This window comes from Glossina fuscipes, unplaced genomic scaffold (assembly GCF_014805625.2).
Source record: "Glossina fuscipes isolate IAEA_lab_2018 unplaced genomic scaffold, Yale_Gfus_2 219, whole genome shotgun sequence".
NCBI lineage: Eukaryota > Metazoa > Arthropoda > Insecta > Diptera > Glossinidae > Glossina > Glossina fuscipes.
Genome location: NW_023998562.1, coordinates 726,394 through 753,203, shown reverse-complemented (window position 1 = coordinate 753,203; position 26,810 = coordinate 726,394). Strand labels below are relative to the sequence as shown.

The following is a 26,810-nucleotide window of genomic DNA, read 5'->3' as shown; positions in this document are numbered from 1 at the left end:
AACTTATTACCCCATCTTTTATTGATAAAAGAACATATATATGTACACGTGTTTTATAGTGATTAGTTATATACTCATTTGATTTTCACTTGTGTCATTTAATGACGAAATATCCATAAACAAATTAAACGAAGTTCTTCGGAGCTGCAATCTATGAAGAAAGGTAATTGTTTTACACTGCTCGACTGCATGAATAAATTTGCGAATTCAGTCGTTTTTTGAACTTTGACTAATGAATGTTGTAAGATCGAAATATAATACGTCTGTGGATTAATCTTGCAAAATATATAGAGAATCAAACAAATCGTAACGAATCGCTTCCTCTAGGAGCACGAAAAAATAAATGTAGGGCCAGGATTGTTATATAAAATGCATATATTTTTTGTAATTCGCATATAACATGTACTTAATATAGAGGAGACTAATTTAAATCATCGCGAAAGCGTGGGCTTATTCAGAGTATTACCATCTTAAACCAAATTCGTTACAGTAAAAGTAATAAAGTTCCCTAAATACAAGCTCATATATAAATATGTGGTATTTTACCCAAAGCTATCGCCGAGAGACAATACTATTAAACCCTACATGCAAATGTTTTTAAAAAAAACCTACATTCATGTAGCTTAGTTTAAGCTAACGGGTGTTAGCTCGCTTGACCACATTTCCATATATTTTCCCATGCCATAATTTTATGTCGTCCAAGAGTTTCATATGCACGTACGATTCATTCGGCAATCGTTTCAATACCCAACAAAAGCTTAGAACCAGAAGCAAAAACTAGATAATCAAATATTCGACCTGTTCGAGTAAATAAATTTCGTTTAAAAATCACCACTTAACACTAAAAACATTGTTTAACTTAAACTAAGAAAAACTAAAAACAGAAAAAAGAAAATTTGAAGACAAAACCAACAGTAATAACAAAAACAATCGGTTGTTTGCGAGAAATGTTTCTGTTACGCGATAACTGCGAAACAAACAAGAAATTTTAAGGAAGAAAAACAAAAAAAAAAATTTTTTTTTATATTTTCATTTATTTATTTACCTTTTCTTTTTTATTTGGTTAGAGATTAAAAGAGAAGAGTGAGATGATGATGATGTGCTTCTGTAAGTAAAGGAATGTTCTCTAATATCCCACTCATATAGTAGTACTATGGGCAAGAGACGAAGCCTACATTAAGTAAGTGTAAGTGTAAAAGCAATTGTGTGCCTAAATATGTAGGTACGTACTTTTGTGTATTAGTTGGATGGTAGTAATACATGGGGTATAAAGTTTTAGTTGCATGTTAAACACAATTCAGTGACTATAATTACAATTTTTTAAAAAAGAAAAAAACATTGAATTGAAATTAAAAAAAAAAAAATTTATATATGTATATACACATCTATATACATATATATGAAAAGTGGGAAAAGAGCAGGAAAAATGAAGAAAGAAATCAAGTATGGTTTAAAGCTTGAACATTAGAAATAACACAACTACAGCATAACGACAAACAACAAAATAATAATTACAGAGTGAGAAGATAGTATGATAGTGACTGACACTCAGGGTTGATTCCGTAACCTCTGCCTCTGTTACTCTATAGGTGAGAAGTAAACGAACATTATTAAGCCCTCCGTAACGTACTGTAAATTCGATTTTAACTAAAATATGCTTTATGGTCCTCCGTTTTTTACCTTAACTAAAGTAAGCTTTATAAAGCTGAAGATTAAGTAATAACAATAAATAAATAAATATATAATTCTTTTCATTCTTATGGTTTTCATATTGTAATACTGCGCCCAAAAAAATTGCGCGAGTGTATCGAATCCCAAAACAATTTTTTCTAAATTCGTAGCTCTGTGACAGGCAAAGAACTATCAATCGGCCATGGAACGCGTTATTGCGGGAGATGAAACTTGGAAACCGATCAATTGAGGAAATACCGTGTAAGGGATGAGTCCAGTGCAAAAAGACCGCGTGGTTATAATTTTATTTAATCTACACGTCGTCTAAATGCTTTTCACTTTAATGGTTCTCCCAGTCGCAGTCCCTTTGCTTGTAGAAAGCAGTGAAGGTTTCCATTGTCCGGCAACCTAAATCGAAAACCTAAAAAAGTTACTTGTCATACGTAGACGCTTGTGATTTCCACAAATCAAGTTTGAAAATTATATGCTTAAACGCAAAATTAAGGAAAAATAATTTGAATTAAAATGAATTAAAATAAAATTTATCAAGAATATGAAAATTTATTTTATTTCCATTCAATCTATGTCTCTATATACATTAAAATTTAAAACGACTTTTGATCGCGGCGTAGGCTTTGGGCCATAAATATGTAGTTCGCAGTATTCGGCAGCGTAGCCTTCAAACGATTAAAAGGTTAAGCACAAAAAGATTCAGTTCTAAGGCATGCGACCATGAAGATAAGCATTTTGCGCAAATCTGCGCTTTAGTTTTGTTTGAATATAAATAAGAAATTTCCTCCAATATGTAAGAAGCCGATGCCTTTTTATCAACACAAAGTACCGTTCAGCCTCTTTGAGTCCGGAAAACTGAAGATTCTTTTCACGATGGATTTCCAATTCCAAAAAAGTGGATGACATTCCAAAAAGACTGTAGGAACATTAATCATCTCGCCAATTCTTTATTGAAATGTGCGTGAGGTGAGAAATTTCCGTAACACTTGGTAATCAGTGTCGAAAACCTGCAGTAATAAATTGTGGATAAATCAAAGCGAGTTTTTACAATACGTAACGAAGAACTTAATGATTGTTGATGCTATTCACCGTAAGAGACCTTCACTGTCAACAACTAAAGATGTTGCATTAAAAGAGCTACCTTTCGCAGACCCTGTTAGACGTCGAGCGAACTTCTTGCACAACTTTGTGGCGGATGTTAAGCTAGTTTTTAAAAAAATCTTTGGGAACCATATGCCATAGTTTTTGACCATAAGCTATAAAATGTATAATATATAACTCCGCTTTACAATAAGAGAAGAAGAAACGGGAAACAGTGTTGCCTTCCAATTTCTTTTGTTTTTTTTTTTTTTTTTATGTCACAATGAGACACAACAGACAGCATTTAATTGTTCAAGAAAGTTCAACAAAGTTATTTTTAAATATGCATAAGTTTAAGCCTACATCCCCCCACCCCTGCGCAAAATTCGAAACTTAATTAGATCGGTCCAGCTGTTTGTTAATAACTAACACAAATCGAAACGTCATATAAGAAGGGGAGTGTAAATGTATTGCGTAATTGCATCCATTCAAGACACGTGCACACGCACTATAAATAATTGCGTGGGTTTCAACTTTTTAAAACAGATACTTCTACTCGATCGGTCCTTTGGGCGTTTAATGTAATTTTCTTTAAACTTTTGTTTCAAACCTAAGCTGCAACAGTTTGCTTAAAAAGCCAAATAGCGCTCTTCGCTACATACATTTACCAAAAAAAAAAAAAAAAAAATCTCTTGAAAATTCGCCAACTATGCTTATGTATCAACACAAACACGGTCTCTCCCTGTATAGCTCTATGTGTATATCTATATATATATCTATATTGAAACTTTGCTCCTTTTAGGGAGATATGTGAGATTCCGCGTATGTGCGTATTAGTATATCTGTCCCTCTGACTGACGGTTTGTATTTATTCTGTCCGCCTGCTTACCACCTCATATGTCTACCTAAGCTTTCTTTCAGCCAAAGCTATGTTTAACCGAAAAGAAACAATTCCAAACACATTCTAATTCTAATGACGTTGCCATAGCTGATGTTAAGCAGCGATGAGGATGATGATGATTTCTCGCGCATATTCTCCGAATACAAATGCATGTGTGTGCGCATGCAGGAGCGTATATTTGCTTGTCTATACCAATAACCATGAAATAGTGAATGCTTACTCTTCTTCTCTTTGTGCTTAGTTTTTAACTGCTTTAGTTTTGCAAGCATGTGAATTTCCCAGTGAAGTCAAGATTTAACTGTTTTCCGTTCTTTTTGTTCTGTTTTCCGTAGTCTTTATATTATGCTTATATTGTTTTGCCCCCGTCGGCACTATTCCTAAAGCCTAAAGCTCTGCCAGACACATCTATAAGCACATTCACATGGTCGCACACATTCGCATTTATTTGAGATATGAGTACATTCTATAGATTTAGATTTTCTTCGTGATTTCCTTGTGGTAAAAAGAATTCCTGTTACTGACTTTTTGCTTTGCATTACTTTTTAAGCTTTAAGTATTAAGACATGTGCTGCGTGCAACACAAATGTTATAAATTTTAAGAAAATTTACAAGTTTGTTAAACACATTAGAAGTGCAACTTTACGATGAAATAAATGTATGGATGTGTATGTGCGTGTGAGTGTGTAGACATAAGTCTAAGTATAGAAAAGCTGACTTAAACCATAATCACCACTATTACTACATAGAATAAGGAACTATGGTTTTTGTTGTTGCTGTTCTTCATCTAAATACATTTTGTGGTTATTTAATCAATAACATAAACGTGCAATGATTAACACACACAAGAATACATAGCCACAGTGAAGGAAGAGAATAGAAAAAATTTTGCTTCATCCGATCATTAGAAATATTTTCCCACCACAGGAGGCCTTTCCTTTCTTTTCATTTATTTAAATTTCTTCTTTTTTTTTTCTAAAAGATTTCGAGCATTTCCTGGATATTCACCACAAAAAAATTTTTATGCAATTAGCCAAACAAATGAACAATAAAAACAATTTATAATATGCAGTAATTAGCACTACTTCAACCGCTTGCGCACACTACTAGTATTTAGTATATTTGTAAAATTTCAGAATACCAGCTACCAGTTTACATTGTTTTGTTTATATATACATACATATATTTCGCGATTTCGTGTCACCGTATTTACGTGGTTTTTTTCTTTTCTTTCATTTTTTTTTTTTTTTGTGCAAATAATTTGCATAAATTATATATTAATTGTTTAATGATTTTTTTTATCGCTTATACGCTTGCTTATCTGTAATACAAACAACTATATGTTACTGTTCCTTTTTCACACATGCAATGAATGAGTTTAGTATTGTAAAAGACAAAATCAACTCCTACTTAAAACGTTACCTACTCGATCCATTTTTACGTACGTATAAGGCGTAATGTAAACGATGAATGGAAAACTTAAGCAAAAAACTCGTCTGCTTACATTGCAAAATTTATTTTTAGTTAAGCATTTTTCTTCGCTTCATTTAAAGTAAAAAGATTTCAGTTTTTAATAATATTTAAAAAACTTTTTCAAATTCTAAACAACTTTTCGCTGCGTTAAGGCAGCGTAACACAATCAAAGGTCGCACATTGTACATGGGCACATTGTTACATCAAGGACACGGAAATAGACTTGCAGTAAAAGAAACTGTTTCATTTGGGATATTAATTTGCTTATCAAAATCATATCCTATAGTCAGAAATGGACAGACGTGACGTTCGAGTTCGAGAACATGTTCAAATCATACATAGTGCTAGAGTCGAGTTGAACGCATTGCATGATTATATGTGATAATACTGTTGAATTAAAAAAATAGTAGTCGGTCAGACCGCTGACTATAAGCAGAGAAGCAGCCGACTTCAAGACATATCGCTTTGCTGTATATTTACGTATTGTTGTTTCAAAGGAAGTCGTGATCAAAGAGTCAATCATAAATTAGAACAAGTGGAAATATTTTAGCCGCTCAAGGCCGATCATTAAACACACTAAATCACTTCTCCTAATATCACTTTCGTGATGATACAACAAAAATTACGCTTTGTTTCCATGTAAAAGGATGCTTTTTACCATAACTTTTATACGGAGTGCGGTCCAGTCGATTCAAGTAAGTCGTTTAATTTTAATGTCGAATTAGAAAAACTGAATGATTTTCATTGCAAAGTATTAAAAATTAGACGTTCTTTCTGTAAAAATGTCTATTTTGAATTTCTGATTTAGACTATTTTTTTGTAAAAGTGGCATACGGTCCGAAAAATAGATCAACGTGGTTTAATTGTAGTGCAGTGAATTAATGAAATGTTGAAAACCAACGCTTTTGACCATATAACGGATTATTTTCCAAGAGAAGCCTTGTGCCAGAAAAATAGGCTTTCTCGGTCCAAATTTGATACTGCTAAGGTTAATACCAAACTATTGCTGTGGGCTAACTTTCATCACAAAATATGAAAAATTATAGCTTTTTTCCATAACAAAAAATAGACCTAAGTGGCACAAATTCCGTAACGTTAACTTCTATGGCAAATTATACACACCTAACAATTGTTGTTGAGGAGTATATTAAGCTTGTGCGCATGCATGCAACACCCAGACAGGCTTGCGATAGGCCTTCGAAGTCGATACATAAGCTCAAAAACCGTCAATACTCCACAGTATGTATTTCCTGATATTGTAGAAAGAATATTGGAGTGGTAAAGGGCGGACGTGAAAACTTATACAAATTTGTATTTATATTAAATAGCGTTTCCTGTGCTTACCACTTTGCTCATCGATCGTATAATTGGTAGCAGGGAATATTACGTTACGGTTAAGCAGTATTTGCACTTAGACTTGATCATTTTGTGGAATTATTTGGTATGATTACTGTTTCAATTTTGAAGAAAGTCAATCCACACAAATGTTTTGTATTTATATGAAATGCTGTCAAGTTCAACAACGATTATTAAAATTTATGGTAAGTGGATGATTAGCCGAACGTATAGGCGGCCTATAGTTATATATGCATACATGCTTTTCTCCTTAAATCGGGAAATAATTTCTCATAAATATTTGGTGTTAAATGTCTACGCAAACATAAATGCTCATATAAGTTAAGAGTACATCTTCTCGCTTGGGTACAAGATGTCTTCAACTGCAGGTCGGTTGTTTTTGATTGCTTGGTAAATTAGTTAAATTTTCTTTTCATGTCTTCCTAAATTTGATATTCCCTTCTTTATCTCTCTTCTCGTTTCCTCTGATTACCGCATGTGTACAGCGTCCACTACTGGAGAGTACAAGATATAGTAAATATTTATACTTTATTATTTCCCATGCTTATCATTTTTATAGCAGTATTAACACACCCATTTGTCAGTTATTTCACAAGAATTCAACGTAAATATGACCTATAGCCAAATAGTAAATAGTAAACGCATATCGAAATAAATAAAGAAGAAGAGGAAGACAGCCGATATAAAAATGTTAAAATCATTTATTTAAAGAGAAAGCATTAATATAAATATTGTGTATAATTTTGATGTTTTTGTTGCAATTGTGTGGTTCTTTCTCCTTTTTTAATAAAAGATAAAAGGAGAAACCGAAGTGCCTAAAAAAAAATAGACGTGAATTAAGCTTTAAACTCTTTTTCATTTGTATTGTTTTTACTGCAGAATTGAGATGTGTTAAGGGTCTCATTGTACTTGCAACGTTGAAGCGAAAATAGAACAAAGCGAAAAACTCTTCAAACAATAAAAAGTCTTTATTAGCAAACGATTTAGCTCGTCTGTATGTCTGCTAGCGAAATCGTTGAATTACCCAAGTTGTGAGTCAAGATCCTTAAATTCCTATATTCTTAAATGATTTCTATGAGCCAATGATGAAAGTGCACTTCACTGACCGATATCGATACGACTGCGATAGTTTAAACAGCTCAAAAATTAATTTCAACATAATTTCATTGAAGAAAACAATATTCGATTGTTGCATAATTATTGAATAATTATTTAATAATCCTTATTAGTAACCAAGTAGACAAGAATCGCGTCTACCAAATCAATGTTCGCAGACTCAAATTTCAATGCTGCAAACTTTATTTTGGTCGTAGTTAAAATGAGTCTCCAGTCGGTGAAGATATAATATTTATCAATATTACATCCACTAGGCTGCGGCCATTCCCTACAAGTTTCTTTTTTCCTCGTGGCCACCGTCACGGTTAACGCCCGATTGGTCATATTAAAACAAAATTAATTAGTGAACAACATGACATTGGGTACAATATTCGATCCCCTGAAAAGGCGCAACCATATTTACTAGGTATATCGATTTTAAAAAGAAGAAGTTTGTGACCTAATTTAATGGTCTACACTTAAGGCCGTTACCCGCGTAGAGAAAAAATATTTGGGCTTCAATCGACCCTACAGCTCCTTGCCAATCTCATTTTAGGTATTAAGAATCTCAATACGTCTATGAACAGTTTTATTTCAAAATTAATAATTTGGGGGTTACACACGTTGTATGCGATCAGCCCCTAAAGTCCCCTTTCAACAGATTGTACGTTTTATTACGAAAAGTTTTAATGTGCATTTACCATTAGCAGCATACTTTGCGTAATTTTTATTGAGTTTTAGGAAAGGCTTTCTACTTTGAGAAAGGATTTCTACTTAATTCTACTCTTTGCAAGCTGAACGGCTACGTTCAGGAAACTAATAAAACTAAACCATTTGTAGGCCTAAAAGTTGTTACACTATTGCGCGTGCACACATGTCAAAATTTTGAAAGCAATGAGAAGCTTACAAAAGTTTTTATCTTATCCGTTCGTTGTGTTTGCCGAGATGAACCTTAACATTTGGTCCACATGACTGCAGGTTAGCTGGGGCCAACTTTAGCTCACAAGAGGTTTTAAACATTTTTATTTACATCCACTAGGAACTTCACGTACGTACGTAGTGTTGTAGCCATCAAGAGTTGGCTAAGGGAAACAATATAACAGATACTGCTTATATTATACTCTACGATCTCAAACGGATATTTGCAAACGCCAAAATTCACAAAAGAAAAACTAAATAATTTTTAGATGTGCATTAGGAGAAGGGTATCAAAGTTTCGCCTTTAAGCGAGAATAACTTTTTTACCTGTTTTTGTTTTTTTGTTTCGGTTTTTACGGAAATCACAGATACCACAAAATTACTTATACGCCCATTTGACCATTTATAAGAAATGTTTTTCTTATTTCTTTTACCAAGTGTCTAAAAATCAAGAGGTAATTTAAGAGCAAACCGACATACATACACATAAATCTATATAAACATATAAACAATCGTCATGATTAGAAAGACCAAAATATTTTTTGTGTGCATTTGTGTGGATCTGTATGTTTATGTTTATGTGTATATGTAAGCATTTTACTTATAAAATGCAAATAAAGATAAAAAACTCCGACACATAACCATAGAAATAAGAATACAAGTATACAGATATACAGTGTTAGTACATCTAGTGCCATAGAGTTTTGTTTAACAATCAGCCACTAAAGCGCAACTTTAAAAGGCGTAGCTTATGTTTTAAATGCCACTATTACCAAAAAAAAAAAAATTATTATAATAACAAAAAAACTTTTTACTAGACTTTGGATAGTTGTTGCTGTCGTTGTTGTTATTGTTGTTTTTATTGTGGTTTTTTGTTTAAGCCTTTTGCATAAGGAAAAAGACTTGCAACAACCACTACAAGAATACAAATAAAGACCATGTGTAGTTTTTTTCTTCTTTTTCCTTCTTTCTAACCAAGACCTTATACTTAACTTGAACTTGACTGCTGCTGCCTTAAAACCTCTAACAGCCTTAAGCTGCGCAAGCAACTGCAACAACTTGAGAACTTACATGGATTTGTTTTTTAAAAATATATTTTCCGATTGTTTGTATTATTTTGCTTTTCTCCTATATAATATTATTTTTTTTTTTTAATTTTTTTCCTCTTCAATGTGATTTGCTGCTGCAGGAGTATATGGCGCGTGTTTAAAAATATGTGTGTGGGCTGTTCAGCAGAGGAAGGCAAATTTTCAAATGTCTTGAGTATAAAAATGTATGTGCTTGTGTGCTTATGTACATGGCTACGTGTCTTTATATCTCAAAGTAATTTAAACAAAAATACGTTTATGTGTATTGCTCTCCATGCTCATATAAAATCAACTGTAAAGGATTTATACTTTATATCTATGTGATTCTTGAATTTTATTATTAACAATGATTATGAATGAAAACATTCATAATACGTGCTAAGTTGTATTGTGGTTGCAGTTAATTTTGTTATTGGTGAACGCGTGTGTGTGTGTGTGACTGTGTGTGTGTCAGAGAACGTTCACCCAAGAAAACAAAAACGGTCACAACAAATATTCTTCTTAATGTTGACTTATTGTCTTTTAATTGTTAATAATAATTTTTATTTACGTGGGAACTGTGTTGTAAGCTGACAAGCAAACAACAACAAACAAGCGGATGAAAAATCATTTTTGGCTTAGAGTGTATCTTGGAAACCCCATTTTATGTAATGGTTTGCAAAAATATTTCTCTAATTGGTCATGTTTCAAAACATCGGTCAAGATCCTTTACATACCGAAATTTGAAGCATTTTGAGCATTAATGTACCACAATATGTTATATTTCGGCCATACGACCAGATTAACACGAACCGTCATTTTGTGATGCTCCTGAGGTGTGTTTTGCATGATTTACAAAATCAGTTATAAAATATTTGTACAGCTAGCCAAGGGCGATGGAAGGCAAACCTCGCAACTGACAATTGATTAATAGTTTTTTTTTTTTATAATGGAATAAATGAAATTCATGAAACTATAATTAATTAAGTTTTATTTTAAATGCTGAGCAACACGGGAGACTTTACTTGAATAACAAGAATTTCATTAAAATGGATGCATTTCTGAATGATGGGAATTTTTTTTAAATTCACTTTCAAGCTGCAGGATTTTAAAATCGTCAATAATTGCATGAGAAAGTGAAGAAACAGTTCTTTATCAACATAGATGACTTAACAGTCTAATTAATAAACTAGTTGTTTATTGTGAGAGAAATAACCTAAATAATAAGACATTCATAGTCTTTAGCAGATTGTGTGAAAAATAAAAAACATACTTAAGGAGCCCTGATTGGCTTTCGCATTCATCTCGAACAGTTATAAGTATGAAAGTAAACCGTATGCGCAAAGGAATGGATGTGGCATTTATTGGAAAGTAAAATCTATAGCAAATACTGTTTTGAAGTGTGATAGCAAATATTTATTTAAAACGTATATAAGTCCAGAATAGCTCCGATTACTCGGCTAAAACGTTAACGATTTGAATAAGGCGTTTAATCGCTCTTATCACCAAGCCACTTGTAACCTTTCTACTTGTTTCATTTTCATAATTTCGAAAGGCTAAGTAATGACAATAACATTTGGCTTTAACACAACGACTAATTTATCGTTCACGCCAAAACATGCACATGAACGACCCGGTTCATTAAAAACCCAATAAACGGATGCATGTTTTCAAATATAGATTTACAGCACTATGCACAGTGTGGTTTTCAGATAGTTTTTGGGAGCGATAGTAAAGTAGTCTCTTTATTATTGTATAACAAGGCCTTTGAATTTTCAAAAAGTGAATTTTTATTTTGAAATCGTAAAACCATACCAACTAATATCTAACAATTGATTTCCAATACATTTTAAATTAGTGTTCATATCAAGGATCTGTTCGTTGAAAAGTTTTAACTCAATCGGAAAGACAAACAAATTAGAAATTGCATTGAAATTCATTGAATTGCCTCATAACAGATAACATTGCTCCTTGTTTAAATAACTATCTGTGTAAGCTTAGATAGCAAACATACCAGTTTGAACCAAGGAAAAGCAAAGTGTTTTTGTCTATTTCCACAATCATTTTATAGCATTCTTCAAATGCTTGGATCAATGAGGTAAATGCAAAAAAGATTATATTAAAAAATTCTTCAATAATAAATACAATAACAATTTAAGAGAAAGTTTAATGCAACATATATATTCAACAATTTTTATACAGTTTATGGTTTATATCACTAACTGTATGTTTTGTATAATTGTACGATTCGCATAACTGTTTTTTGTAATTTAATTGTTTGCTCACAAGAGAATGAAAAACTTAAATTATAGGGTTATTCTCATCACCATCACACAGACGTCATAAGACATAATGCAATCACAGCGGAAGGTTAAAAGCGTTACTAAATAGTCCAACAGATAAGAAGCACGGGTTTTAGGTCGACATGCCTCCCAGGTTGAATTCCCCGTATGATAGACGTCCATACTTTAATTGCGATAGATATTTTAGCGATATATGGCCGCTATATTGTAATTTTGTTCAGTAAAGGCATAACAGTTGGACATACTTCCACTAGGCTGCGGACATACCTTATGCCTCTATCCACATTTCTTTGTCCTTGGTCATCGCAATGCTTGTCTTGTATTATGCCTATAGGAGATATCCCTAAGGGAAAAAGAAACCAAATTTTTTCATATTTATTTTTTTTTGCAACTGAATAGACTTACCGGCGAGTTATCAGCTTTTAAGCGGGCCATAAATTATTGTTATTCTTATTATAATATAGTAGAGTACTAGATAATTGAAAGAGAACATTTAAAAAGAAAATTAAAGAAGACATAATTGCAAGACTGTAGGTGTAAAAACGTTATTAAACTTGTAATTCAATTTCAATCAATTACAGCCTGAAAGATGGCCAAAAGATTTCAATGATAAGAGTGCCTATTTGTAGATTCAGTTTTCAAGCAATTTTGTCATCTGCTATGCGGGTAAAAAGGGTATAATATTTCTACAATGTGTCTTTTATTTAATGATTAGTCTGAATATAGTTTCTGAATATAGTTCATGGTGCATATCAGAATGGAAAAACGTTATTCTGAAAAAAAAAAACGTTTTGGGTTTCAATTTCAGAGCGATTCGTTTATCAGCTTTGAACACCTCTACGTGCATGGCAGGAATGTCTTCAAATATTTCTTCTTTAAAAGATCTCTTTCGTATTTGCCAATTTATCAAGTGCACTCAACGTTCGGTTAATATGGTTTGTCTTTTTATCTCTTTTTTAAATATTAAGCTGCGTTTGGCCTTTCTAGGATGTTGATTCAGTTAATAAATTTATTAATCTGTTAATTAATTAATCTGTTAATATAGGCCGATGAAGAAAAAAAAAACGCAACAACCGTCAATATTCGGGAAACCATATTCAAACTAGGGTGAACTGCATACGTTACTTTACCTGGACAAGTTTGGTTCATGCAAACGCCGTTGCCTACCTTAGCAAAATGCTTATATAAAAAAGGTTAATCATGTCATGAACGAAAGTTTTTCAACATTTATAATCGAAGCTAGAGCTACTCTATAGGCTACAAATTTTACTCGCACAACTAAAACTTAAACAATTATCATCTTAAATAGTCTGTCGGTTATGAAAGTTTTCAGTAGCACCTTAAATTCCAAGTGAAACAACATTGCCGCTTACGGAGACAAAATTCGAATATTTCTGACTACCTAGTTGCCATATGGAAAATGAGCGAACACAGACGTCTCACGGTGCTTAACGTGGGTACCTGCCGTGAAGGCTTAACTCCGCGGTGCCTAATGGCACACGAAGTGTGCAAACACACAGTCATCGCCCCGAGGATAACCTCGAGTTCCAGTGTATTTAGCTATATGGGCACCAAGCCGAGGCTCTTCCCGCGATTTGGTCAACCACAGCCACCACGAAACTTCCCCAATGGTCCTGTCAGACCGAAGCTGGAAGATTGCTTCGGGGGCAACTGACACCCGTTGTACCGGATATAAAGAAGAAAAATAAATGACGAAAGAAGAATAAAAGGCTCCGGTCAGACTTTGCATCAGGCCCCATATGACTTGAAACTCGGTATAGAATAGAATCTGCAGAAGAACGTGTAGGAATAAAGATTCATGCATTGTATGCCCATGTGAATTGTACTCTGACTGGGGGAACGAGGCCTATCCCAACTTCTTTTGTTTAATAAGGGAAACGGTACCCTTGTGTGGATGTGTGTGCTCAAACCAAGTTCAAACAACTATAGCAATGCAAGACAACGTGGAAACGACTTCCTTCCACACGCCTTACCAGATCGAGGACCAGTCTCTGATAAGACTTATAGAGCCACATGAAGCTCACCGCCCAGTCAGTCAGTGACTGCCAATTAGACTATGGATAAGCCAGCCAAAGCAGAACTTAGACAGAATTACCAAAACCTCGTCGAATAAGTCGGCGGAAACACCAGGTGCAAACGTGCTCTGTGCAGCTGTCGCCTCATGAGTAGAGAGAGCCAATCAATTCTACCGTGATCTACCTTGACTCCTATGGCCTCTAAGTCGCTAAATGCAGATTAGTTAGGGCATACCCACAGCGCATTTTCATAGCCTTCAGACAGACCGCCACTTAGGCAAGCCCTAGCTTCAGAACTGCCTCTTTCATGCAAAAATGCATTCAGAGATCCGTGGCCCGTAAGCAGACGTGAGATGTAAGCTAAAGCTAAACCCCGGGTGATTTTCTACGAACGAGATATCACGAATAAAGTTAAATGTAACTCTACCGTTCTCACTATTATTACAGCTTGGTTGTCTTTAATAGCGACTCACGCTTCCTAGAATTTAATCTATCTACATTCTGAGTTTGTAGCCCGTCAAGTAGGGGCAGGCCCGTCTTTATTCTATAGGCGTTACTAAGACGTAAAACGTCAAGGTTGAGAGGGGTGCACCCATCAGTACTTGAGTAGAGGGCCAGTTGGGGCCGTTTTACGAGCGAACAGCAGCCAAATCTGCGACTTTGACACACTTTGACTGTCACGAAAATATCAGAAAAACCATTAGATAAAAAATTGAAGAAAAAATCGGTGATACTACGTCGTTTTGCTAACACCCTAATAAATACTTCAAAAACAAAATTGTCAAATTAAATATATACTTTGTGAACACCAAAATCTTCGCAATAATCGAAAATTCATATTCGGTGCGCCTGACCTAACGGACATCTTGAAAGTACCTGTACAACCTAATATCAATCAAATATTAAACTTAATGACGCGACTAGAGTAATAATCTAGTGCATCTTTTGAAAAAGAGAAACAATGGTTTTAGACGCTAACGCTCATTCTGCGTTTGTAGTTCTAGAATTTATTTTTTTTGATCGAAAAAACAATACTTTTATACCCACCACTGTAAGATGGGGAGACGCTCATTTTGTTTTTTCCATAATATACGTAACACCCAACAGGAAACTTCATAGACTCTACAAAGTATGTATATTCTGGATCGACGTGAAATTCTGAATTGATTTAGCCATGCGTGCCCGTCTGTGTACTGTGTGATGCGTATTGTTGGCACTCTTCTGGACACAAAAATGAAGACATCGACTTCAAAATTGGTAAAAACATTGGAAGTTCCTGCACGCGGTTTGGTATTGAAAATAGGTCAAATCGGTCTGAGCAGAATCGCGCAGTGGAGCGTCAACTGAACGCAGCTCCGCTTTTTTAACAACACCTTTTAGATTTTTGCTCGTTACTCGGAAATTATTAAAGTTAGAAGGCTGAAATTTTCGACATTTACTTACTAGCACTGTACTTACGAAGCATTGTACTCTTTCCGTGCAAAAGTGGCCATGCCCACACCAAGTTACAAGTGATTAAATTTTATTCTATCACTTTTTTGAGGTTTTATGCTTAATTATCATAAGGCCAACAAGATGTTCTGTTTAAAACTGTTTTATAGACAAATGGGTTAATTCTAAAATTAATATTGTAGATATCGCGATTATTTTTTCTTTAAAATACCGGCCATATGGAAATCAAATAAAGAAATTTGAAGAGTAGAATGCAGAAAACATAGTGGTGGCTATGCGAGATTCGGCCCCTGCCGAATATAACATTTCTACTTGTTAATAATAGTAATAACTTTAAAATCAATGAAAACTATTATGGATAGAATTGAAATGAAGCTCCGCATTTGAATGAACTGCATTAATAAAAACAAAAGATTTGGAATATCCGAGAAGTACGGCGAACGTGGCTTTTTTATTTACTTTTTTTTGTGATTGTTTTCGTTTCGAACTGCAAATGTTTTTAAGAAAGTTCAATATAAACATCAGGTTTTTTCCGCGTATGTTATTGTTATTTGGGTTCTCAAATTACTAACCCAGTGTATTAAATTAAACGAGTTGTAATGAGTGACCTTAAACTTTGTTTAACGAAAATTTTGGTTGTTGTCGAAATATTTTCAGTCTGTTACTTGGGCTGTTCATGTATGCCTATGTGAAAAGAAATTAAAAGTGAATTTGGGAAACTGTTTAAAAATATGTTTTTAAATTGCAAGCAAACCAGATTTTTTCTGAAAAAAGCTTTATTTATTTACAATGAAGGTCTTATGTCCCAAACTATATATATTTTTATATGGATATACATGTATGTGTGAACGCATGTATAAATATAATTTACTTTAAATCAAATTGCAATTATAAAAATGAACTGTAAACCACAGGTTAGCAAATGTTGTTGTTGCTATTATTGGTGTTGATTATACGCGTGTATCTAAATGCAATAAGGAAACTTAACAAAGCGAAATAATAGAAATAGAAAATAACATATGTAATAATAACAACATTGGAAAAACAAAATAAAGAAAGTTATATACGCTTCAGCGTAAACCTTAAACAATTATATAGAAATGTTTCGTTAATTGCATGACTTTTCTTCACTGTGATTCCAAATATTTATTCAATATAGGCAAAAATAATTTTCGAATGTCTTGACAGAAAGTTTACGTAGAAACTTATTAGATAATATATGAAATTTCAAGCTTCGAACAGTTGAACGCTAATCACACCCTTAGGCAAACGCCAGCTTGATTGCTTATATAAAAATCTTGCAACCATGAGCTTTTCTTTTTAATGACCAATCAGTCACGGGATGTAACTTATTCGCGGGCGGAAAGAGGAACAAGTGAAGAAAGGGAACGGTACGTGGAGGTGGGTCTGTGTGACTAATCGATTAGAGTTATCCCTTTACCACCTAAACATTCACTAAAGCTACAACCCAAGTAAACTCTTCCGCAGTGAGATTTTTAGCCGCGAACATTGACTTTTTAGTCGGAGTTTTTACACTACTACGTGCGGGCTTTCAACTAGCTCCGGTTAGGTTTTCAACTAATTTTTTTAAATCTGAAAGTTGATGGTAAAAATATCTAAAAATTTTCGCTATTGTATGACATTTAGGTCCACCTTTGAGTTTCTCGTCGGCTTCTTACTGGCTCTTTGCAACCTATCCTCGAAAAGGAGGATTTCCAACTTTCAATCTTCTATTACGAATTTTTGTAAAGTTAACAGTTATTAATATGTATGGACCGAGATGTGTAAAACGACCTGATTTTTGCTTAAATTCTAATCAAGTATGGGTGTTACATGTCGAGCGATGAATTTATTAAATCTTCTGTTGTAGCAGTGTGAATAAAAATTGCAAAAAATCCGGAAATTGAAAAACTTTCAAACTATTAAAATAAATTATGGTTATGAAAAGAAATAGAAACAGAAACAGAAATATAAAAAAAAAAAAAAAATGCATTACTATTATTTTTCTTGCGTACCGTAAAAGTTAAGAGATTATTAGAAATTATTTGAAAAGAGAGAAAAGAAAAAAATTTCATAAAAAAAGAAAAGATATTGCATTTGACGGACGGGAGAGTTACACTAATGGCCCGAAAAATGTTTGACACACCGCCGTGCCAGTGCTTGGTTTATATTGCCATATGCTTTCCATATAAAATTTGTTGTCATTTGTTTCCAAAGGTACGTTAAGTCATTTTATGCAAATTTACTTAAACTCTAAACCTAGATTTCTTAATGTTTTTTAATGTTTTTTTTTTTTTCTTTTTCTTTTTCTTTTTCATTTTATGTTTGCATTTTAGTTTATGTCTTTGTTTTTAATGTGCAATGCATTTTAAAATCCACTTGAAAATATTGTTAATGATTTACCCATACCTGCACGCATACAGCACACGGACATCAAATACTTATAGAATCAGAAAAGTATTTAAACAATTCAAAGATACGTCCCTATAAACAAAAACACGCAAGTGTTTACAAAATAAACAGAACTTTTAACTTAGATTAGCTCAATTGTGCCAAGTGTATGCTGTCAGTCATTTGGTTGAATACAATCTTTACTTACTGTTATAATTTGGCAAAATAGGAAAATTAAATAAAAAAGAAAACAACAACAACAAAAAACTTCTTTTTACCTAGTTTGTGTATTTGATTTTGTCTTCACTTAGACACTCTGTTGATTTATATTTCAAATATTGACATTAGTGTTTCAACAAAATCATGCAAGTTATGCCTACAGACATCGGAGGGCTTGGTAATAAATATTTATTTAAGAGTTTTGAACGATTGCTTATTACGCAAAATTGTGATTACGCAAAATTCAACAAGTAAATAAGTAATGATGTGATGAATGGTTAATCCTTGGATTTTTTGCTATTTGTTTTAATTTAATTGTATATCGTATCTTTTGATTCATTCGTAAATTGGAAAAATGACAAGATTCCAATATATGTATATGTTTGACAAGAAATATAAAATAGTTTGATTTGAACTGTAGCGTTAATGAAACCTTTGGAAAACTTGTAAAATCATTTGAAAGAATCTGACAGATTCAAGGTAAGAAGCCTTAGAGAAACACTGGTGCACTATGAAACAATGTTTGGAAAAGTATTGAAACTTTTGGAAGAGCGTTGAGGCGCTTGGAAAAATATATGAAGGAATAAATAAAGCTTTTACGAATATCTCTACTTTGGAGCTTAAAAGAACTCTTAGAAGAGACATTGTACAGACATTGAACAGACAGAATAGACATTGGGACGATTGGAAAAGAATATAAAAACATTTGAAAGATTTGAGTAAGAGTTTGGAGAGAATTCTTTGCAGACACATTGGGATGTTTGATGGAACATTCATTCGGGGACAAAAATAACAAGTAAGACAATTATATTCGGTTGCGACCGAATCTTTTATACCCATTGCCGTTATCGTATAAATATTTGAAAAAAAGGAAATATGTAATTTTGCATGATCTGTAATAACATTGGGTGGGTTTTTTTTATTTTTGTAGAATAATTTTGCGGAAATTTATATCGTATACATGTTGCAGCATATGAGCGACGAACAAACGACACCAAAAAAAAGATGTTCTCAACTTTGGTTGCATGGAAGCGTGATTTTTTACTTGTTTGGGCTATTTTCAAACCCGTTTACAAAATTGTAGGCGATGTCTCCTTCTTTGCGAACGGGAGAATGTGTACCACAGATATGGCGCATTTGGGCACAGGAACAGATGAACGGACATGTTTAGGTGCATTCCGAATTTGGCACTTGCGAAGACTTTGTATACTTTATGGGACGTTACGCAAACGGACGTACGGCCGTGCTTAAATCGATTTAGAATTTAGCAATGATCAAGAATATATATATTTCGTGAGATCTCTGAAGCTTCCTACTTGGCGCCGCAAATATTTTAACAAATGAATATACCTTATCCTTCGGTGAAGGATATAAAAACATTTTTTGACAAAATTTTGGTGTCGCGGTTTGTAAAAACTTACAATTTTCCAAATGAACCTCGTGCCACCACCCATGGTTTCAGAACGAACACCTTTCAAATCTAAAGTGTATTGTTTTCATTAAGTAAAATGCAAACAGTTTTTTTTTTTCTTTTTTGTCTTTTGCAATTTTTGTAAATTTTTTCGATTGGAATTTCTCTGTTTTTGCTTCCTAAACAAAACCAAACGATGACGATCAGCGAAGAAAAAAAAAGTAGGAAAATGTTTAGAAATTGTTTACTGGCTGCCGTGAATGTTTATAAGAATTTTCGTGAGTAGAGTAAGCTCTCTAAACACACATAGCACACTCACTTACACAGATGTACGTATAGCTAGTTACACATTGGAATGCATTGAAGCTTAACCTTCGTTGCGATTGTGATCTCCATTTATAAAGCACTTCAAACAATTTTCAAACTATTTAAGCAACTGTAGTCTGTTAAAGATATCATAGCATTTTTTTTCTTACTTCTTACTTTTCTCTCTTTTCGTTTTCTTTTTCTTCGCGTTTTACTTTATTTTCCTTTTTTTTTCATTCTTTGTACTCAATGACCGTTAAAATGGATTGCGAGCGCATTTCCACAGCTTGTAACATTTTTACAAATTTATTGGCATCGCTGCAACAGCTAAGAAAGATTCTTTCTGCATTACGGCAGTTGTTATTGTTACATATACCAAAAACAAAAACAAAAAAAAAGAAAATTTAAAAACAGACTGAATGAAATTTCATTGAACTTTGTTAACCTTTACAGTACTACTTGTTGCAATACTACAGTTGTTGATGATGGTGGTAGTACTTGTAAACAGTTTCTATCATCATAAACATTTATCATTAACCGGGAAAAAAAGCAATAGGAAGCAAGAAAAACGTTGTTGGGCTTCTTTGAAATACTGAAAGGCACTGATTGAATGTGTAAGCGTGTTTATGTTTATCGTGTTTTGCTTGCTATTAGTATTGCTGTTGTTTTTCTTGTCTGCCTCTACAGGATGTTGAAATTTTCCAAGTTAGGTCTCTTAGTTATATAATTATGACATAAAGTTCTGTATCCTCAAAAATTTGGTCGTGCCCCGGTTTATTTTCAATTTACAAACAACCATTTGGTTGCGTCTCGGTTTATTTTCAATTTACAAACAACCCTTTGGCTGCGCCCTGGTTTATTTCTTTTCATTTATTAAACAAATTCTCATCTTTTTCTTCATTGATTTCTCATTTATCAATTTATAAACAACCATTTGGTTGCGCAATACCATAATCAGCGATCATTAATATTGCGTTGATATGTCGATCGTTTTTCGTAGAAATCGATTATAAATTCCGGATTCTTTTCACGTAAGTCTGCACCGGATACTAAATCAAATTCATTACTAGTAGTATGTATGAGTCAATACGCCTCACGGTCGTATAGCTAAAATCAAAGTTTAATTCCTGGAATGGTATACGTCTTTAAACGTTGGATACCGCCACGTTGGAATGAACTATTAGGTTTGCAGCATATGAAAATATATTTATTCGAAGATGCTGTAATTATATCAGGAGCCAATCTGTAGAATGATTATTTTATAAATCGACAAGATCGTTATATACGCATTGAAGATAAAGCTTCAGCGGATTTCTATGCAGAGTTCATTTCCCGTGTGCAAGAATTTAGTTTGGCTGTGCGGAAAGATTCTGAAGTGGGTTTGCACCACACGTGGAAAATTTTACCGTACGAAGGCACAAAAGAAGAATTCACGGAAAAAGCTAAGCAACGAATCGTGGACTTAATGCAAGATGCCTTTAAAAATCAGCAGAAAGCTTTATCTAATTGTTTAAAAGCTGACACATGGCTATTTCCATTAATAGAAATGGGGCAAATTGGCATACATCACGACAGCGTTGTAACGAAAAGACTGCTATCGAACTGTGTGGCTGGTTCTCGTTTAAAACTAGCAACAGGCCATTTTAATTTAAGAAGAATAAATGGATACCTTAACACACAAATGTTTAGCGCAATGTTCGATATTAATGGTGCATCCTAATGTAAGATTTTTCCACTTATTATGAAAATTAATTATACCTTACAATCACAACATTTCAAGGCTAATGGTTTTCAAGGAGCTCGAGGACCAGCTGGCAGTATTCCTACCGCTTGTTCTTTAATAGCAAAAAGTTTCCATGAAAGTTTGGTGCGCGGTCAACAAAATCAACGCGTCAACTTTTTCGAATATGAAAAACAGGGTTGGACTCATCACGCGAAAGAGTTCTGGTGTTATATGTGCTGTTGTTCATTGCCTAATTTAACTTTAATCGGCTCGTGAAATTTCCGTGATCGTTCCGTCAAATACTTCTCTTTCTTCTGTTTATTACGTTAATAATGTTTCAATAAATGCATTACATTGTGTATAACAGGGGGGAGATGAACTATGCTTTGATAAGAAGTATAGATGTGCCGAAACTCTCACCTCCCAGCGGTGATCCCCGGGCAACGGCTTCGGCCGGCTAAGAAGAGTTTAAGGTTTTGGGCTGCTAACTCGGCGACGAGTTTCTGATAGATGGTGGAGGGGTTGGCTGGAAGAAGAGCTCTTACTCTATAGCTAGTTACTACCAAGGAAATACACTGAATGGTTTAAGTACAATGAAGGTAGTAATCTAGCGAGTGCATGGTAGAGTGCATTAGACTAGTCTACCATGTTCAGTGCAATACCCGAGACCTATATATCTTGAAGAAAAGTAGTTCATTGGTGTTAGCTACCAGGAAAGTATGGAGGATCCGAAGCAAGTACGGTTGTTTTTAACAAACGCCCAAAGTGTGCCATAAGGCTTTGCAAAATAAACTGGGAGCCACGGGGGTCAGGAAGCTCGCTCACTAAGCCACGTATGCCTGCGGGTATATGATGGACTTGTTCTTAAGTCGTAACAAATAAATAAATTAATTACACTATTTATGCTAAAGGAATTGACGGACGGCTTTCCCTCCGGCCGAATAAAAGAAAATGTCTGGTAAATGAATTAATACATGCAAAAAGGAATTGATGGACGGCTTTCCCTTTGGCCGAATGAAAGAAAATGTCTGGTAAATTAGTTAATACATGCAAGAATGGAAAAGGGGTATGACGAATAAGTTCTCCCCTTTTACCTATTTTTACTTTTGAACACATGTCATGAATGCCTGCGGGTAAAGGTGGTAATTGATCAACAAGCACAGTGGAAGCCTTATGGCGGAAGCAGTCAGTTGATCAATTGGTGAGTCCTGACTACTGGGTGCGGCCCTTCGGGGAGTACTCGTGGTGGTTGTGGTTGGCAGTTCCAAGCCAAAGTGGAACAATCGAGTGCAGCTAGGCCCTCGCCACTCACCAGAGTGGGGTTTATTGTTCCATACACAATAAACTGATCTGGACTCTGGTGCTGTTTAGGCCCCTACTCTGTGGGGATTGTCTAACTCGCCAGGGGGCGTAGTACGCTTAAAAAGTGGTTTGGGCCACCGTGGGGTTAAGCCTTACAGGCAGGAACCCACGTTAAACCCTTGCCACAAATTCTGTGTATAACAGGAAAACAAAATTACAAATAATATGTGTATTGTATTTTCCTGAATTATGATGGTATAGTACAACGAGATGCTGCCTGTTCAACGATACTTTCGATGCAGTTATTAAATTTTCATTTAGTATTGTTTATTCTTTATTTTTGTATCCTACTCCACCTGTGGTACAGGATGTAAGTAAGACGAAGAAGGATTTAAGATAGATCCTACGGAAAAAGGTTTAATTTTTAATATTTTTTAATTAACTAGTTAATTAGCTCATTGAGCAAAAAAATTTGCTTTACAGGATTTAGATCACATAGTTCTATATGGGAAGGAAGCTCTTATGTGGAAAGAAACTCTAATGCCTGCGCCAGATTTCAAATTAAGTTCCATTTCTGGCAGCAAGTCATTTATTGCCAACGGTTGCTTATTGCCAACGTTCTCAACCAATTTTCCATAAATTTGAAAATTGTTTTTTGTATGGACCCTGTTACGGCCACTTGTGCCTACTTTTCCGCTTCATTCGCGCCTGACTGAAAGTGCGGAAATTATAGTTTCCTATCTCGATTGTCGAGGCAAACTAAGTCACTGGTAGTAATTAGCCAGATTAAATCCATACAGTATCCGATGAAGAATAAGTGTGTGATTGGCGTGGCCAGCTATCAACAAGGTCGTTATCGTTTTTGCTTGTGAAATGTTGATGGAATTTGTTTTTTTTTTTTTTTCATCAATTTTTGGTCAGATTTATGACCGAAGCTATTGAAATGAACCAATTTTTTCACATTGAAAACTTTTTCGATTTAATTCTTCAGTTAGAAAGGAAAAGATATTTCATAAAATTATAATTGTCGAATGTGTTATGTTGATATGTCGAAAAAGTGGGAACAGTTGGGAAGAACTTTTTGGATAAAATTTTAACTTCCGATTAAAATTGATTTCTCTTCGACGCCTACTTAAAACATCAACCCTTATTTCGCTATAAAATATACAAATACTTTATTGCTTGCCATTAAGTGCTCTAAGATTTTAATGTACAGCGCTTTTTCAAGTAGTCGACACTTAAGATTTCATTTGAATTTCGTTGACAAGATTAGCGCTTGAAAATGTACCCAGAATTCTCCAATGACTTGTAAATTAATTTGAACTTAATAAAGCGCCACATGCTTATGGTGAGAAAAATATGCTGACTAATGATTGACCTTATGAGACTTGAGCGGCGTTTAAAGAGTTGCTTGCATTACCGCTTCTTCATATAATATGACAAGCGGCTTTTTCTCTGTGTAGGTAAGGTGCGATTACGTGGAGCAACGAAAACTACCATTTGACGATTGATATTGATCTAGTCTCTGCTCTCGCTCCTTCATCCCTATATATGAATCGGGCGGCTTAATTACCACACTTGACGATTTTCACGGCACAAATGAATCAAAACTTTTTTCAGAAATATTTAATATAAACCGTTTCAGAATCTCTTATATAAAGGTTTTTTCTCAACAATGTATTGCACAGCATCTGACACATTTTTAAAATTTAACGTATATAATAAGAAAATTTGTGAATCAAGTTTATCTTTTATCGTATCTGTAGTTAAATAATTCACTTTTGACTTTCATTTCTCGGATCATCGCTTTATTCCTTTGCCGGTTGTTTTGCCTCGGGGGACTTGAACAACATTTTGCAATTGCTTATTACAATAATAAGAAAATAATCTTGACTTCAGTCAGCGGGCTTAACTACAACAGTTTAAATGGCCAGAAGATAAATATAGTTAGAAGATTATCAATTTTTTTTCGTTTTGTTTTAATCATAAACTACTTAAGTTTTATTAAAATTTCATTATCTCTCTAATTGCGAAGAAATTGTGAACCTACATATGCACACGTATTTTTTATGTATACAGTGCACATACATTTGTATGTACAGAGATATTCTTTTCTTTTTGCTTTCAACTCTTTCCTGATCTTTTTTGATAATCACATATTTAAAATCTTTGCTTCGGTTCTTTTTTCACTATTTTTATTTTTTTATTTTATTTGTCTTTTCGATTTACCTGTAAATATATATTTAAAGATTTTATAAAGCCAAAAAAGGGAGCCTGCTGTGATTTCGATTAAAGTATTTCACATTCACATGTTGCTGTTGTTTATATATATATATACTTATATAAAATCAGCAATAGCAATAACAGCAACAATAATTTTTTGTTCATTTCCTATATGTATGTATATACATAGCCATTGAATAGTAACATCGCTTATCTTACTACTGTGTCTTTGTATAAAGAAAGAAAAAACATACAGCGATTTGGCTATGTAAGCATGTGTGCTTTCAGTTCTAGACAATGGAAATTGGTTCATGTAACGCCAAGGAATCTTGACTACTTACACGGTCAAGCGAATTAAGCCCAGTCTCAATAAGATCTAAGTTTATGTGCCCGGCTAGCTAGCTGGCTGTTTGGCTGGCCGCTGATTATGATGATTTTACTAAACTGGGTGTGTTCAATTATATGCTTTAATAATAACGGTAATCACAGAGAATAAAATACAAGCACAAAAGTAAAAACAAAAAGTCACCAAAAATAAACTTCAAGTAAAAAAGGACCGCAAAGAACATATACGTATGTAACCAAAGATTTTTTCTATTTGTTCTTTTTTTTCCTCTCTCACATATTAGAGATAGACAAATAAATAAATGAAATCTTTGATTATGGAAATATTGTACGATGCAGTAAATACATTCACGTTTAAGTGCTTAGAAACATTCGCTTATATTTCGAAACCCTTCCCCGTTTCTTTTTTTCTTAGTTCTATCGGCATTAAAACTTTCTTTCTAACTGTCTGGCTTTTAATCGGCTATGTGTTTGCACATATGCACATACGTCTAATGTTTATTTTATCTTTTGTAGCAATTTATATAAGTCTTCCTCATTCGGAGTTCATTATATCAGTAAATGATGTACGAAACTTTTTATATCTACTTTACTGTTACACTTTTTGTAATCAAGTGAATAAGAATTGCCTGAGTAAAAGAATACATTAATTTAAAGATATTGAAGTAAAGTTTGAGTACACTTTATACATAGAAGACCTTATAAACGCATTTATTTTATTATAAACGTATTTATTATTTAGCAAATCGCCCTCTAGGGAAAACAAATTATGTGTTACCAGTTTCTGTGAGGCATTGTCTACGACTACCTATAGATACCTCGATAACATTGCATTTGGATCTTTGAAAGATGCACATGAAAAGAGGCCTTGAAATGTATGCAATAAAGTTTGCTATTCCCTATATCAGTGAGACTCAGAAGTTCAATACAAAGACAATGTCCAACGATTTCTCCGCTTCCATCGCCCATCTATATGAACACAAAATAAGCACATCTGAAGGGCAGATTTGAGCAGGTAATACCGATTTTCTTGTCGGCTATGTGCGTGCTTCGTCTCCTTTTTTTTTTAATTTTTATACCTCACACCACATGTGGTGTACGACATATTAACAGTAACAGTATAATAATAGTAACACGTGGAAGGACGTAAGACGGACTTACCTTTTATTATACCAACCTAGAATCATTTAATGAATCGGTCTAAATTTATCTGTCCATGTGTTCTTGTGTTCAACTTGCAAATTGTAGTTTATGAGATATTATGGTGAAATTTGATACATTGACGTATTTTGGCCAAGGACGATCCCTCCTGATATTTGATTGAATTAGACCACACTCTTGAACACTATCCGCATAAGGCTTTATTTTGAAAAGTGGTTAAACAATACGGGAAAAACAATGCGATTTTCAAAACTCCTCGACAAAAAAATCGCTTAGTAATAGCGATGTAATAAGATTTTTGGCAGTTTAAAACAATTAAAAAATGAACCAATTTATTAATAGCCTTTTCGTATAATAGTTCTGAAGCT

At 33.8% G+C, this 26,810-nt stretch overlaps 1 protein-coding gene and 1 pseudogene across 1 annotated transcript in view; both read left to right on the top strand.

Moving 5' to 3' along the window:
• The window catches only part of LOC119642152 (nuclear transcription factor Y subunit alpha), an 88,605-nt gene that overhangs the window by 47,318 nt on the left and 14,477 nt on the right, over positions 1-26,810 (top strand). The gene's annotated exons all lie outside the window — the stretch shown is intronic.
• LOC119642155 lies at positions 20,818-21,741 on the top strand (annotated as a pseudogene).